Source organism: Coloeus monedula (genome assembly GCF_965178545.1).
Source record: "Coloeus monedula genome assembly, chromosome: 10".
NCBI lineage: Eukaryota > Metazoa > Chordata > Aves > Passeriformes > Corvidae > Coloeus > Coloeus monedula.
Window position 1 is genome coordinate 6,010,573 of NC_138790.1, and position 11,564 is coordinate 6,022,136.

The following is an 11,564-nucleotide window of genomic DNA, read 5'->3' on the forward strand; positions in this document are numbered from 1 at the left end:
GTTTTTTTATGGTCAGAAGTCTGTACTAATGAAGTCCATTAACACTATTATTCTTCCTAATAAAAACAGTTTCTCAAGAGAGCCACTGGGAATTTTGATGAAAAACAAAAAACCTGAAAGTTCTTCTAGCAAGTCTAGGAAACTAAGTCTGTTGGTGCATGCCACTGCCATGTAGCACAAAGAAATGGTAGAATAGAAATCAGAAGTTCAGAAGACCAACATTTGTGTGGCAGACAATTACATCATTTTAAATGCTTCATCTGAATATGCAGAAGAAATGTTTGGAACAGTGTTCAAATCCCAAGCTAACCACTCTGGAAGACAGCCCATGCTAACATGCCTTAATTTAACATGCTGCACGTCTACCAACTGTTAAAAGTACATTTGTGTTGGCCAGACTAAAGGAAGAATTTATTCACAACATTCCATCCTGCATAACATTGTGAAGCCAATACAAGCTCTAAAATATTCATATTATGATAGAAATCTGTTTGTGTTGGTTCTTTAAATGTTTTGTTTCTGTTTTTATCATAAATTGGTAATTCAGGATTTAAATTATAGGCTTTATCTCTGACCACAAGAAGCATTAGAAATTGCTGTATCCAGAACTACTTGCAGATTTCACAGTTTTTAGCCTGGACGTTGAAAATGTGGAATGTCTTTCAGCACCAGTTAAATCCTTGTTTAAAGACAGCGTTTGCAATTCCTTTACACTAACTCAACTCCCTGTAAAATTTTCAATTAAAAAAAGTAAAAGAGTTTAAAAAAAGTCTAGTATATATTTGAAGATATATTCACAGTAGCAGCATGTACCATTTTAATTGTGTATCATATTGGTTTCATATATTTAACACATTTAGGAAGACATTAAAACATTAAGTATAATCCTTGTAAACTACTAAAAATTCTCATGATAAGCCTTTCTACAATTTAAGGGAAAGTAAGACAAATTACACCAAAAGGATTTTTATCTGAAACAAAATGCCTGGTTTGAATGACTTGTATTTAAACAATCTGAACAGAATTAGGGGCAGCAAATTCTACTTGTTTTCTCTTATTTTTCAGAGGAAATGTACAGGTGATTCAATATGCCCAAGACCCAAAACACTAAAAGAGTTCATCTACAGCTGGCATCTCCTATAAGGTCTTTCCCACAGAAGAAAGTCTAATTTTTTCAGTTTACAAAGAAGACAGAACTTGTGTCATTTCCTCATTTCCTCCCATACTGATATACATCTATTCTAAGCACAGAAGACTTCAAATATTATAAAAGAGTGAAAAACTTGCTGTAGGGAACACACCTGTGATACAGGATGCAAACCAAGTTGAACCAGGTTCACTTTCTGCAGAGAACTGAAGTCACACCTGCAGCATTGAAAAGAGAATTCCAGCTTTTAGAACCTATTCAGATCACATTTTCCAGCCATAGAAAACCAGGTTTGTTTGGGTTTTTTTCTCAATCATTTAGACTAAACAGACATTGTAGTGTTAATCCTCAAAATCTCAGTTACAATTCCATGGGTATTGCAATATTACAGTACTATCCAGATCAGCTATCTTTCCTGTCTAGGGCCAATACTGTCGCATCATCAGATCACATTTAATGAAAGCACATTATAAATTTTCATTGCATCACAGATTACATTCCTCCACCATTCTCTTTTAATTATGCTTCCTTTTTTTGCTCCAATAACCATCAACTTTTCTTCATTTTCAAAGCAGAGCACAACTGACCAAATAATACTGTTGGAAGCTATGACCTGCTTTTTAAAATTCATGTTTAGGAGCATAATATTTTCCCTTTTCTTCCTGAGCTACCATCCTGATTATCTAAGTAACAGTAAGTACTTGGTTTTCTGGACCCCAAAATTTTCCTCATGATTGAAAGTTCCTTAACACCTGCAAGAGCAATCCAAAAAATGGAAGCTATTAATGAACATCTGCACAGCTCACAATGCAGACGCAGCACTTGATACTGACATTACACTAAATTTCAGTTTCATAAAGGTTTAGAGAAGCCACAGCATTTCCATGTACTTCATGATCTGTGCAACAGGTCTTTAGAAATGTAGAGCCCTGAAGATCTCTATTTTTGGGCATTCTGACACTACATCTCAAAGGAAGTACACAAAAGAGCAATAACAAAGTCACAGAGGCACCTCCCACCCTCCCAAGTTCAGACTCATTAAGAAAGAACTGATATTACAAATCACTTTCTCAGGTACAGCATAAAACACTCACCTTAATGAATGTACTAATCATGATCTTTCCAAATCTCCAAGTGTCAACAATATATTCCTATTAAAAAAAAAAAAATCAAGTTTTATAAGCAAGATAAAAAATTATTGCAAAAGATAAATCAAGTCCATTTCATAATGCAATACAAGTCTGACCATGCAAAATATGTCTTCCACAGATGAAGAACAATTATAAAGACTACAAATACAAGATGAGAGGAAATGCAAGAAATTTTACTGATAAAAGTATTTATTATTGTAATCTAACTTGTACATTGGTTCCTTGAGCAACGCACAGAATAACTATCCACTGAATTATCTTCCTTTTATAAACACAAGAAACCCCTCCAAATTCTCATTTCTGCTAGACCAGAAATAAAGTTTATTTTACCCTTTCAGGTAATTACACCTCGTGCTATTAAACCCACCACCTGTGCTCAAGACTCCGTTGTGGATCTGAACTGATCATCCCGAAGAGCTAACAGAAACCACCTCTCAAATTCATTCTTTCACCTTGAACAAGAGACTTGGCCCACAGCCAAATTTAATTGCTAAGAGGTTGTGTATTTGCAATAAAAAAAAAAGCAGCCTGTGCTGAGACATCTTGTAAAGACACTAAACACCATCTCCTTCACATGCCCCATGCTAATTTCTAGACATCCTTCCTTCCAGCTTCCAGTCTTTGAAAAAGTGCCTTCTTAAAGGTAAATAAAAATTACTTGTATGCAGTGTGAATTTAAAAAAACACCTTATTTTCTTTGTAACCAGAAAATGCTCTTCTCTTCCTGAGTGGAACTGGAGAGACAATTAAGTACAACATCCATAGCCAGAACTCTAATATTTGCATGTCAACTCTCACCCTTTTTGAAAAAAAGGACAAAAATTATACATTTGAGGTTGCCAAGTGTTGTCACAGAAGGGAGGGAAAAATTATCATGTCCCACCATGCAGTCATATATTTCACCTTTCTTATAGGTGAAACTGGATTTACAAGTATCTCAATACCATATATCAGCTTTAGTATTTGTTAACATCCCCATTAAGAAGTATATTTGTGTGTCTACTACTCCTCTCCTTTAAGAAAAAGGACACACTTTCACCATGGGGTATTACATTTACAGTAGCTCCAGGTTAATGCTACTCTTTAGACATTCCTGTTGTTCACATCCATTTTGCTGTTCAAAATTTCAGTCAGAATGAAAGTCCCTTTCCGGAGGACACTGTGCCAAATAAATTCTTGTCCCCATCGCATCAATAATACACTCCGAAAAGCGCAGCAACCTAACAAACATGATGTACTTGTCCTAGGAGTTGGATGTATTACTGAAATAAGAGCTCAAGTCACGGAAGAACCCATGGCAGAGATGTAATTGAAATCAAGTAAGTGCTTTATATACTGAAGATATTTGTACAATTAAAGAAACTAAGCAGAAACATAAAAGTACATGTAATAAGGTCAAGCACAAAAACTGTACTAAAATACAAAAGCTGCAAGGAATAAGGAGGATAGGAAATGAAATCAAGAAAAAAGAAAAGTACTGGACATCCTCACCACTTCATCTTGTCTCCCTAAGCTTCAATTACAATAAATTGCAGGTGTTATTTAACAGTGAAGTGCCTCTGTTTCAGGACAGAATGTTAGAAAGGCAGTGTAGCTTTGGTTCTACTTTTTCAAAGTCAGTTCTACTTAAAAAAAGCCATCTATACAAGGAAATCTCAGCCCACCTCTAACTATTCTACCTATAAGAAAAATCAAGCATTAAGAATTACTGTGGTACCTCAAAAACAGGTGGACGCAAACTAAAGTCTTTCCCAGACATTTTAGCATACAGATGAGGTTTCTTTCCCAGCATCACATCCTGTCAGGATCAACACTGGTACTGCTTGCACTGAACTTCTGCAGCCTGCTCACACCATCTGCAGAATCCCCTCATCCTCTTGCCCCAAGAAATGTTTTCTGTGTATTTCAGTCCACTCATGTAAACAGCATGTTGAGTCACTACCCCTTCAGCATCCTCAATAAAATTTTCTTTCCTATTGGCAGAAAATGAAGGAAAAATGAAAACCATATTCCATCATTATATATATTGAAGAAGGTACATTTAGCCTCGCTTCTGATTGTGTTCTACAAGGAAAGTTGTCTAAATCAGACTACCAAAAAACATCAGAGAAATCATAAGGCTCCTCTAGGACTACCACACACTACTTCAGCAGCAGTTCACCAGTAGCTGAGAACATCTCAGTACAAAAACTTCTTGACTTTACAAAACCTTTCACACACACAAATTCTCATAACCTCCCTTATATAGGTGGATAAGCAGGAAAAACATGCACTTCAGAACCACTTCCTGTGCAACTTGCATGAAACTCAGTATATTGCTGCTGTCCCTTAGCAACTCCTCAAGAGGGGCAGAGGACCAAGTAAGAGGATTCTGTACTGGTCCAAGTCCAGTGCAGGCATTCAAAGACCCCATCCACACTTCAATGTAACCCTAGAAATACAAACCAGTGGCACAGAAGCCTGGCCTGCCCATGTCCCAGCACTGCTGGCAGGCAGAGTACAAGCAGGCTGCACAAGCGTGCCTGGTGATGTACTAAGCCACTTAGCAGAGCATCAGATCACAGCATGGACACCCAGGCATGTGGAGTCCCATGTGTTCGGGTGCCTGCCTACTACACATGGCTGCTGGCTCCCTGGCAGCATGAACAGAACTGCTCAAAGAGTCACTTCAAAGCTCTCCACACGCTTTGCAGACATACTCAAATCATCTGACCCTTCTTCATTCTGGTCTTCCCTGCCATGCTGTTTCACAAAAGCAGCCCAGGGCCACAAGAAATCCCAGCAACAGATAGCAAAACCATCACCCTCTGAAGTGTGGTTTTGACTGCTACCTTCTCATTTCCCATGTCCTTTAAACATACTTCACAGAAAGAAGGACGTTGCCTAAAACTAAAAAGAAACACCCTCATCCCCTCTCAAATAAAGCTCTAAGTGTCAGAAGGCAGAGCTGTTCTTCGCTAAACAACAGTGTTACCAGTCTGACCCCGACAGCAGTGGTTAAGTTTAAGGTAGCAGTTCGAGCAGGAAAGCAGACGGACACTTTTTACACAGGACACAAAACAGCAGCTGCATTTCTTTCAAGACCAACATTTTCCGCATCCAACCTCATCCATAACCAAAAGAACAAGTAAGAGCCCTTTTGAGTAACACAACAGTATCACAAAGAATAATACAGGTATTGACTCCTTTGCTGTTCAGTGCTTGACAAGCTAAGTTAACATAAAGAATATTTAAGCAGTTTCAAACTTGCACTACAGGGATATAACTGAATGCGGAAAGTATGAATGCAGTAAGACAATCCAGTTAAAAATCTCTATAATCCACCATCCTCACAGAGGAATTCTAGGCCATGCAATCAAAACCAGAGAAAAAAATTCCTTTTCAGAAACACCTGATTATCTAATAATTATGATGTGGTAATGTTAGGAGTACAATACAGTGTCTACAGGACATTCATGCCAACTATTACACAAGGCCTTGCTAAGAACATGACGTTCCTTTTAACACAGGCCAACCATAGCAACCCTATAGAAAACACTACAGTTGATCTAGACTAGTGATAATTTACTTGTTCTACTGCCTACTGGTAATCTTCTTGCTTTTAAACCACAAGAAATACACCTCATCCCATGGTAACTTGCTCATTTCCTTATACTTTGAGGGGTTAAAAAAAGATTTTCTGCTGTAAAGCATATTCTTATACTGTAAAGATGTTAGAGAAATAAGGGTGTGGCAAGAACCCAGGAAAAAGAAAACTGTTTATCAGTCTGTATCTAAGCCAAATACTTCCTGGTCATAATAAACGTCTGAAGTAGAAGAAACATCCAGAACTCTACTGCCAATCACTTTCGCCACTTCACTCTATTCTCATACTTTGAGACTAAACTCCATCAACATCTCAGTTTACTAAAGGCTTATTACTTTAAGAATGTATTGTTCAGGGAGAGGCTCGAGTAAGTTTATCAAATAAACTGTGCTGTTACAGACTTTAATCTTATGACTGGAGGAAGAAAAAAGTAGAGAAGGTATTATGCCAAGAACAGGCTGTCTCTTTAATGCCTCTCTGTGGAAATCCAAAATGAATAAGTGTAAACTGTAAAAATGAAGATTACTTAGATTTTCACAGAAAGAATTTGTTTGCTAAAACAAATATAGGAAGTCTATAACAAGTCCCACCAACTGACAAATAAACAAAAATTCCAGCAAAACCATGCAGTCTTTGAATTATAAATTAAACCAAAAACTTGCCAAATCTGAAGATGTGCACAAAGGCCGAAAACCTGTTTTCCATGCCTTTGCCTTCTGAACTACATCAAGCCAAACCACTTCTTCACAGGACAGGCCATGTTCTTTCACAGCACAGTGTTTGACATTTATGACACCCAGCTAAAATATTTTCCTTTCACCTTGAAATGGCCAAAAACTCACCAAAACCTGAAGGGTATTACTTTTTTTCTTCTCTAGGCCAAAGGCCATCTCTTTTCCTCTATGCGTTACTAGTGAGGTAAGCAACCTCCACAGTCCAGAATCAGGACTCCACACCTCAGGACAATGTCGTCATCACAAGACTAACATCTAGCTTTGCATGGAGCGAGGACACAGTCCAGTTCTCCAGCGAAACTTCCTCACTTTGCAGAAATAATACAAGTTTCAGAGACAAAGGCAAAACAGAAAGATCACAAAAGCACACAAACATGTACAAGCATAAGCAAGAAGGAACTTGATGTTACAGTGCAACAATGTGGGCACTCTCCCTAACACCAATCAAACTGTGGCTGAAACAATACTGGCAACTCAGAAGGGTTTCTCACCATACTAATCAGGTTTTTACTCTACTTTTGACTTACTCTTACCACCAGAATCATTACAGAATTTCCACTTTTTTCCCTTTACTTGTGTTAACTGTTCAATCTCAGATGTCCAAGACAATAAATCTCAGAGTCTTACATTTGGAAAAGATACAAGCTTACAAGAAAGACGGACAAAGACTTTTTATCAGGGCATGTAGTGACAGGATGAGAGGCAATAGTTTGAAATTGCAAGAGGGTAGATGTAGATTGGACCTAGGCACGAAACAGTTGGACTTAATGATCTCAGAGGTTTTTTCCATACTTAATGATTCTGTTTCTTCAAGATCCTTCAATGCACTGTCTCAGCCAAGTTACTTTTTCACTGGAATACACTTGCAAAGCACTATAGTTTCCAAGTACCTGAGACTTCCTACCGACCTCCTGGGGGGCCTTTATAGCTCCTATAGCGCACAGAGAAATGCTGTGCCTTATCCTACCCTATTACGAAAAGTCAAATGTAAAGCATCAGCTTGACTATTACTATGCTGCTCATCTATTTGCATGAAACTGTACTTACATAAAGTGTTTTGTAATCATGCATGTAATAGTATGCACCTATTGTGAATACATTGTGAACAGCAGCACAAGCACACCGTCTCAAGGAACAGAGTGTCCTTATAATTACAGGCAATACAAAAACCCAAACGGACAGCACCTGTTGCCTACTCTACCTGTAGCTCACGCATCTCAGTAGCGCTGAGATTCTGTTACTCACTGCCACACAGCTCCTCATGTAAAGCATCCCGCCCGGCCGGTGGGATCCAGCACTGTCCCCGCGCGGGGCGGGCGCGGAGTGGGGCCCGCGGTGCCGCTCACTGCCCCGGGACACGCGTGCTCTCCGTCGGTGTCCCCGGCTCCCTGTCCGCCCCCCACACTGACGTGGTCGCAGCCCGCGGCCAGCAGGGACGCCAGAGCAGAGCCCCGCCGGGGGACCGGTCCGGCCCCGCCGCCACCGGTGCCCGCCGCCTCCTCCTCCGCCCCGGGCCAGGGGCAGCGCCACCCCCTCTGCACCCCAGCCCGTCCCCACGCGGCCGCCCCTCGGAGAGCCCAGCTGCCGTCCCAGCCCCCGTTGGGTGTGGGTGTGTGTCTGTAGCCCCCACTCTCGGACGCTCTCCTGGTCCAAGGCGCGCGGGGGCCATGCCACACTCATCCCGCACCCCGCCCCGGGGAGCGACTCACAGCCGGCCGCCGCTTCCCTCGCTGCGGTTTCACCGGGGGGGGGGGGGGCGTGTCACAGCCGCCGTTCAGAGGGAGCCCCAGGCACCCCCTCCCCAGCGGGCCGGGGGCGGCAGCCGGACGGACCCCGCGGCACAAGAGCGACCGGCGCGCCCATCGTCCTGGCAACGGGAGAGCCCCGCCGCGAGGGTTACGTAACCTCAGCCCAGCGGGCGGGGGAGGAGAGAAAGCCCCTGTGCCCCCCGCGGCCGCCGCTCGCCGCCCTCTCCCGCCGCTCCCCACCGGCCCCCCAGCCCCTTCTTGCCGCGGGGAGCGTGCCCGGTGGGCCCCGACTCACCGCGCACGACGCGTCCCACCAGCCCGGCGCGTCCCGGCTCGGGCTTCATACGGGCAGAAACGTGACCGGCCGTCGCGCGCCCGCCCCGCCCGCGCCCCCATTGGCCGCGCCTACGTGACGCCAGCGGGGCGCGCGGGCGGGGGCGGGGCGCGCGCCGCTCCCATTGGCCGCCCGGGCCGCCGCTCACTTTACATAAGCCTCACGTGTGGCACCATGTTTCCACCGACCGCCGCGGCCGCCTCCCGAGCCTGCCCCACCGCCGGCCCGCCCCTCCCCTCCCCCGCGCCGCCGCCAACGGAGCGCACTCACCGCCGGCCGCCGCGCTGCCTCCCGGCGAAGCCGCGGCAGCTCCGTTCTCCTCCACGCGCGCCCCCCGCCCGCTGCCACCACCGCTACGGGACCGCAGGGCCGGGGAGGATGGGGGGCTGCGGGGGGGGGGGGAACGAGGGGCAGAGGTCACGTGACGCCCCTGGGGGAGCGGCTCCTCCCCCGCCCGCTGGGAGCCGCGCGTGACGTGTCTCGCGCGCGCGCGCGAGGGGAGACCGTTGGCGGCCGGGCGCGCGCGCCGAGCCGGGCCGGGCGCGGCCCCTTCAGCGCGGCGGGCGGCGGGAGAGCCCCGCGCTCCCGGACAGCGCCCGCGGAGGCGGCACCGCAGCCCTCGGGGGTGACTCTGCCGGCGCTGGGTTCGCTTACATAAGGCAGCAGCGCCCGTATCCCGTTTCCTGGTGCTGCCGCCCGCGCTGGGTGCACGCCCTGAAGTTTCGAAACTGACCCCGCGTACTGTTGAGGAGGCGCCGGGTCACAAAGCAAAGTGCAGCCGCAGGAGAGCGTAAGGCTGGAGCTTTCTCCCGCACCGGCCGGCCAGCATCAGTCTGAATAACTACAACAATGATTAAGAATTTTTGAGCTCTTAAAGGTATGTTTTCAGGAACAGTAGATCCCGATACGGTAACATACGATTGCTTTCCATGCCAACTTAAAGAAGTTTTTCATATTTATTAAAAATATTTGCTCCATCTGTTCAAGTAAAACATTCGGAGACCAGTGACGTTTCCCATCTTAGAGTAACAAAGGATTAAATAAATTCTTGTACATCGGTCACACAGGTTTTCACTCAGGCCCCTGCACCATCCATCCTACACTGGTGAGAGGAGCAGAGCTCTGAGTTGCTACTGTTCAGCAGTAGGATAACCCATTGCTAAACACTTCGGCTCTGGTCCAATCTCCACATCTTCCAAACCTAAGCAGAGCAATCACTAGCTGAGAATTTAATGTTGCTTTATCCATATTCTGAGCTTTCTCTATCTGCACTATGGTCTATGGCTTTGCAAAGAAGGAACTGAGAACGTGTGAAAGCACTTTCTGGTGTCAATGCCACATTCAGGCCTAACAGCATTTTAGCATACATGCAGTTGCTCCATAGGATGTAACACAGGACAGCGCCATCAGGGCTGCCACTGTTTATCTGCAAAATGAGGTTAATGCCGCTTCCCTCCCTCACTGTGGTGTTAAGGATAAGTCCATTAGGTACACAGATATTTATGCTCTGACTGTTACAGAAACAGCCTGTGAGTGAAGGACTGTGGAGTATTTAACTGCTGGAGAGGGAAGGGGGTGGGCAGCGGAAGCATTAGGACCAGATTCTGCAACTGGATTTGTTGCAATGCACAAGTCAGCTTACCAGGATACCATTCTTAGTTTGCGCTCCTCTGAGGAGTCTAATTCTAAGATTAATCCTAATTAGGTAGTCTTTGTGTAGTTTGGTCAACTCGTTGTTAGGCTTTCACATCCAGAGTTTCATCATCTTTTTGTAAGTTCTCTGCTTTAGGGTTAAAGGGATGTAGAATAATATTCTTGGTTTCCATGGGATGTTGTTTTTCATGTTACGTGCCAAAAATATCCATCCCTGGCTGTGCGCTAAGGGCTGTGGTCACTTACCACAGACTCAAACTAAGGCACTTCAAAGCAAAACCTTGAGGTCCACACTCTCCCCCCACCCCGTGAGAGTGCAGGAATGAGAAGGATGGCAAACTATGGCACTGTGTTAGAGCTGAATGAGTTTCCAGGACACACATTCCCCACTGCAGCAGAGCATGCCAGTCCTGGCAGGAAGAGAGCAACCACTACCATCACCACAAATAACCAATACCTTTTCCACCCTAGTAACTACCAGAGGCATTACTTGAGGTCTGCTTATTTTAAAGGGTTACTAATCAGTTGTTTCAGTCAAGCTTATGGGAATAATTTTTAAGTTGTATTCATACCACCTTTTAGCAGTTACAGCTTTATATTTAATGTACCAAAAACCAGGCTAAGCAGTGTTACTCAAAACGTGATTATGTACCCTGAGCAAGTTCAGTCCAAATTCTGCAGCTTCCAGAAAATTGGCTCAAGAGAAATCATGTGTGTAGATACAAATTAATCCAGACACCTCCAATTTGAAATAACAAGAACACAGGCACGTGGCTTCTAAAGCAGTGAATTTTGCTTTTGATTCATTGGCTCATCTGTTAAGGAACAAAGCAAAATAAAGTTGTTGCAAAATTTTACGGGTCCTACATGTTTGGTTTTAAGGTCACTCTGTCTGATAAGTAGTTATAGCATAAGAGTTTTTGTAGCAGCAGGAGTAAAATATGTATATGCACACACAAACAGTTCTAAAAAACACAAACATTGTAAGAAAAGCATTAAAATGGTTGTGGGTTTTTTCCCAGCTTTGTTTATTCTCTGTGTGTGTGTTCAATTGTAACTCTTGGAGCATGGCGAGAACAAATCATTCATATATTAAGCAAGCCCTTTCTATGTGTGCCTCACGGTGTGACACACCAGGTCCCACACTGGCACTCCTCCAAGGCGGCTCTGCCCTGGCGAGGTGGGGCACTGCTTTAAACGCTGCCCGGCTC

The 11,564-nt window shown here is 44.4% G+C and overlaps 1 protein-coding gene across 1 annotated transcript in view; it reads right to left on the minus strand.

Annotated features, from left to right (window-relative positions):
- The window catches only part of LOC309576854 (period circadian protein homolog 2-like), a 45,940-nt gene extending 37,200 nt beyond the window's left edge, over nucleotides 1–8,740 (minus strand). Inside the window, 3 exon segments of the mRNA XM_082288423.1 lie at nucleotides 1,302–1,365; nucleotides 2,242–2,298; nucleotides 8,662–8,740. The gene's annotated coding sequence lies outside the window, so the exon portion shown is untranslated.
- Between the last annotated feature and the right edge of the window lie 2,824 nt (nucleotides 8,741–11,564).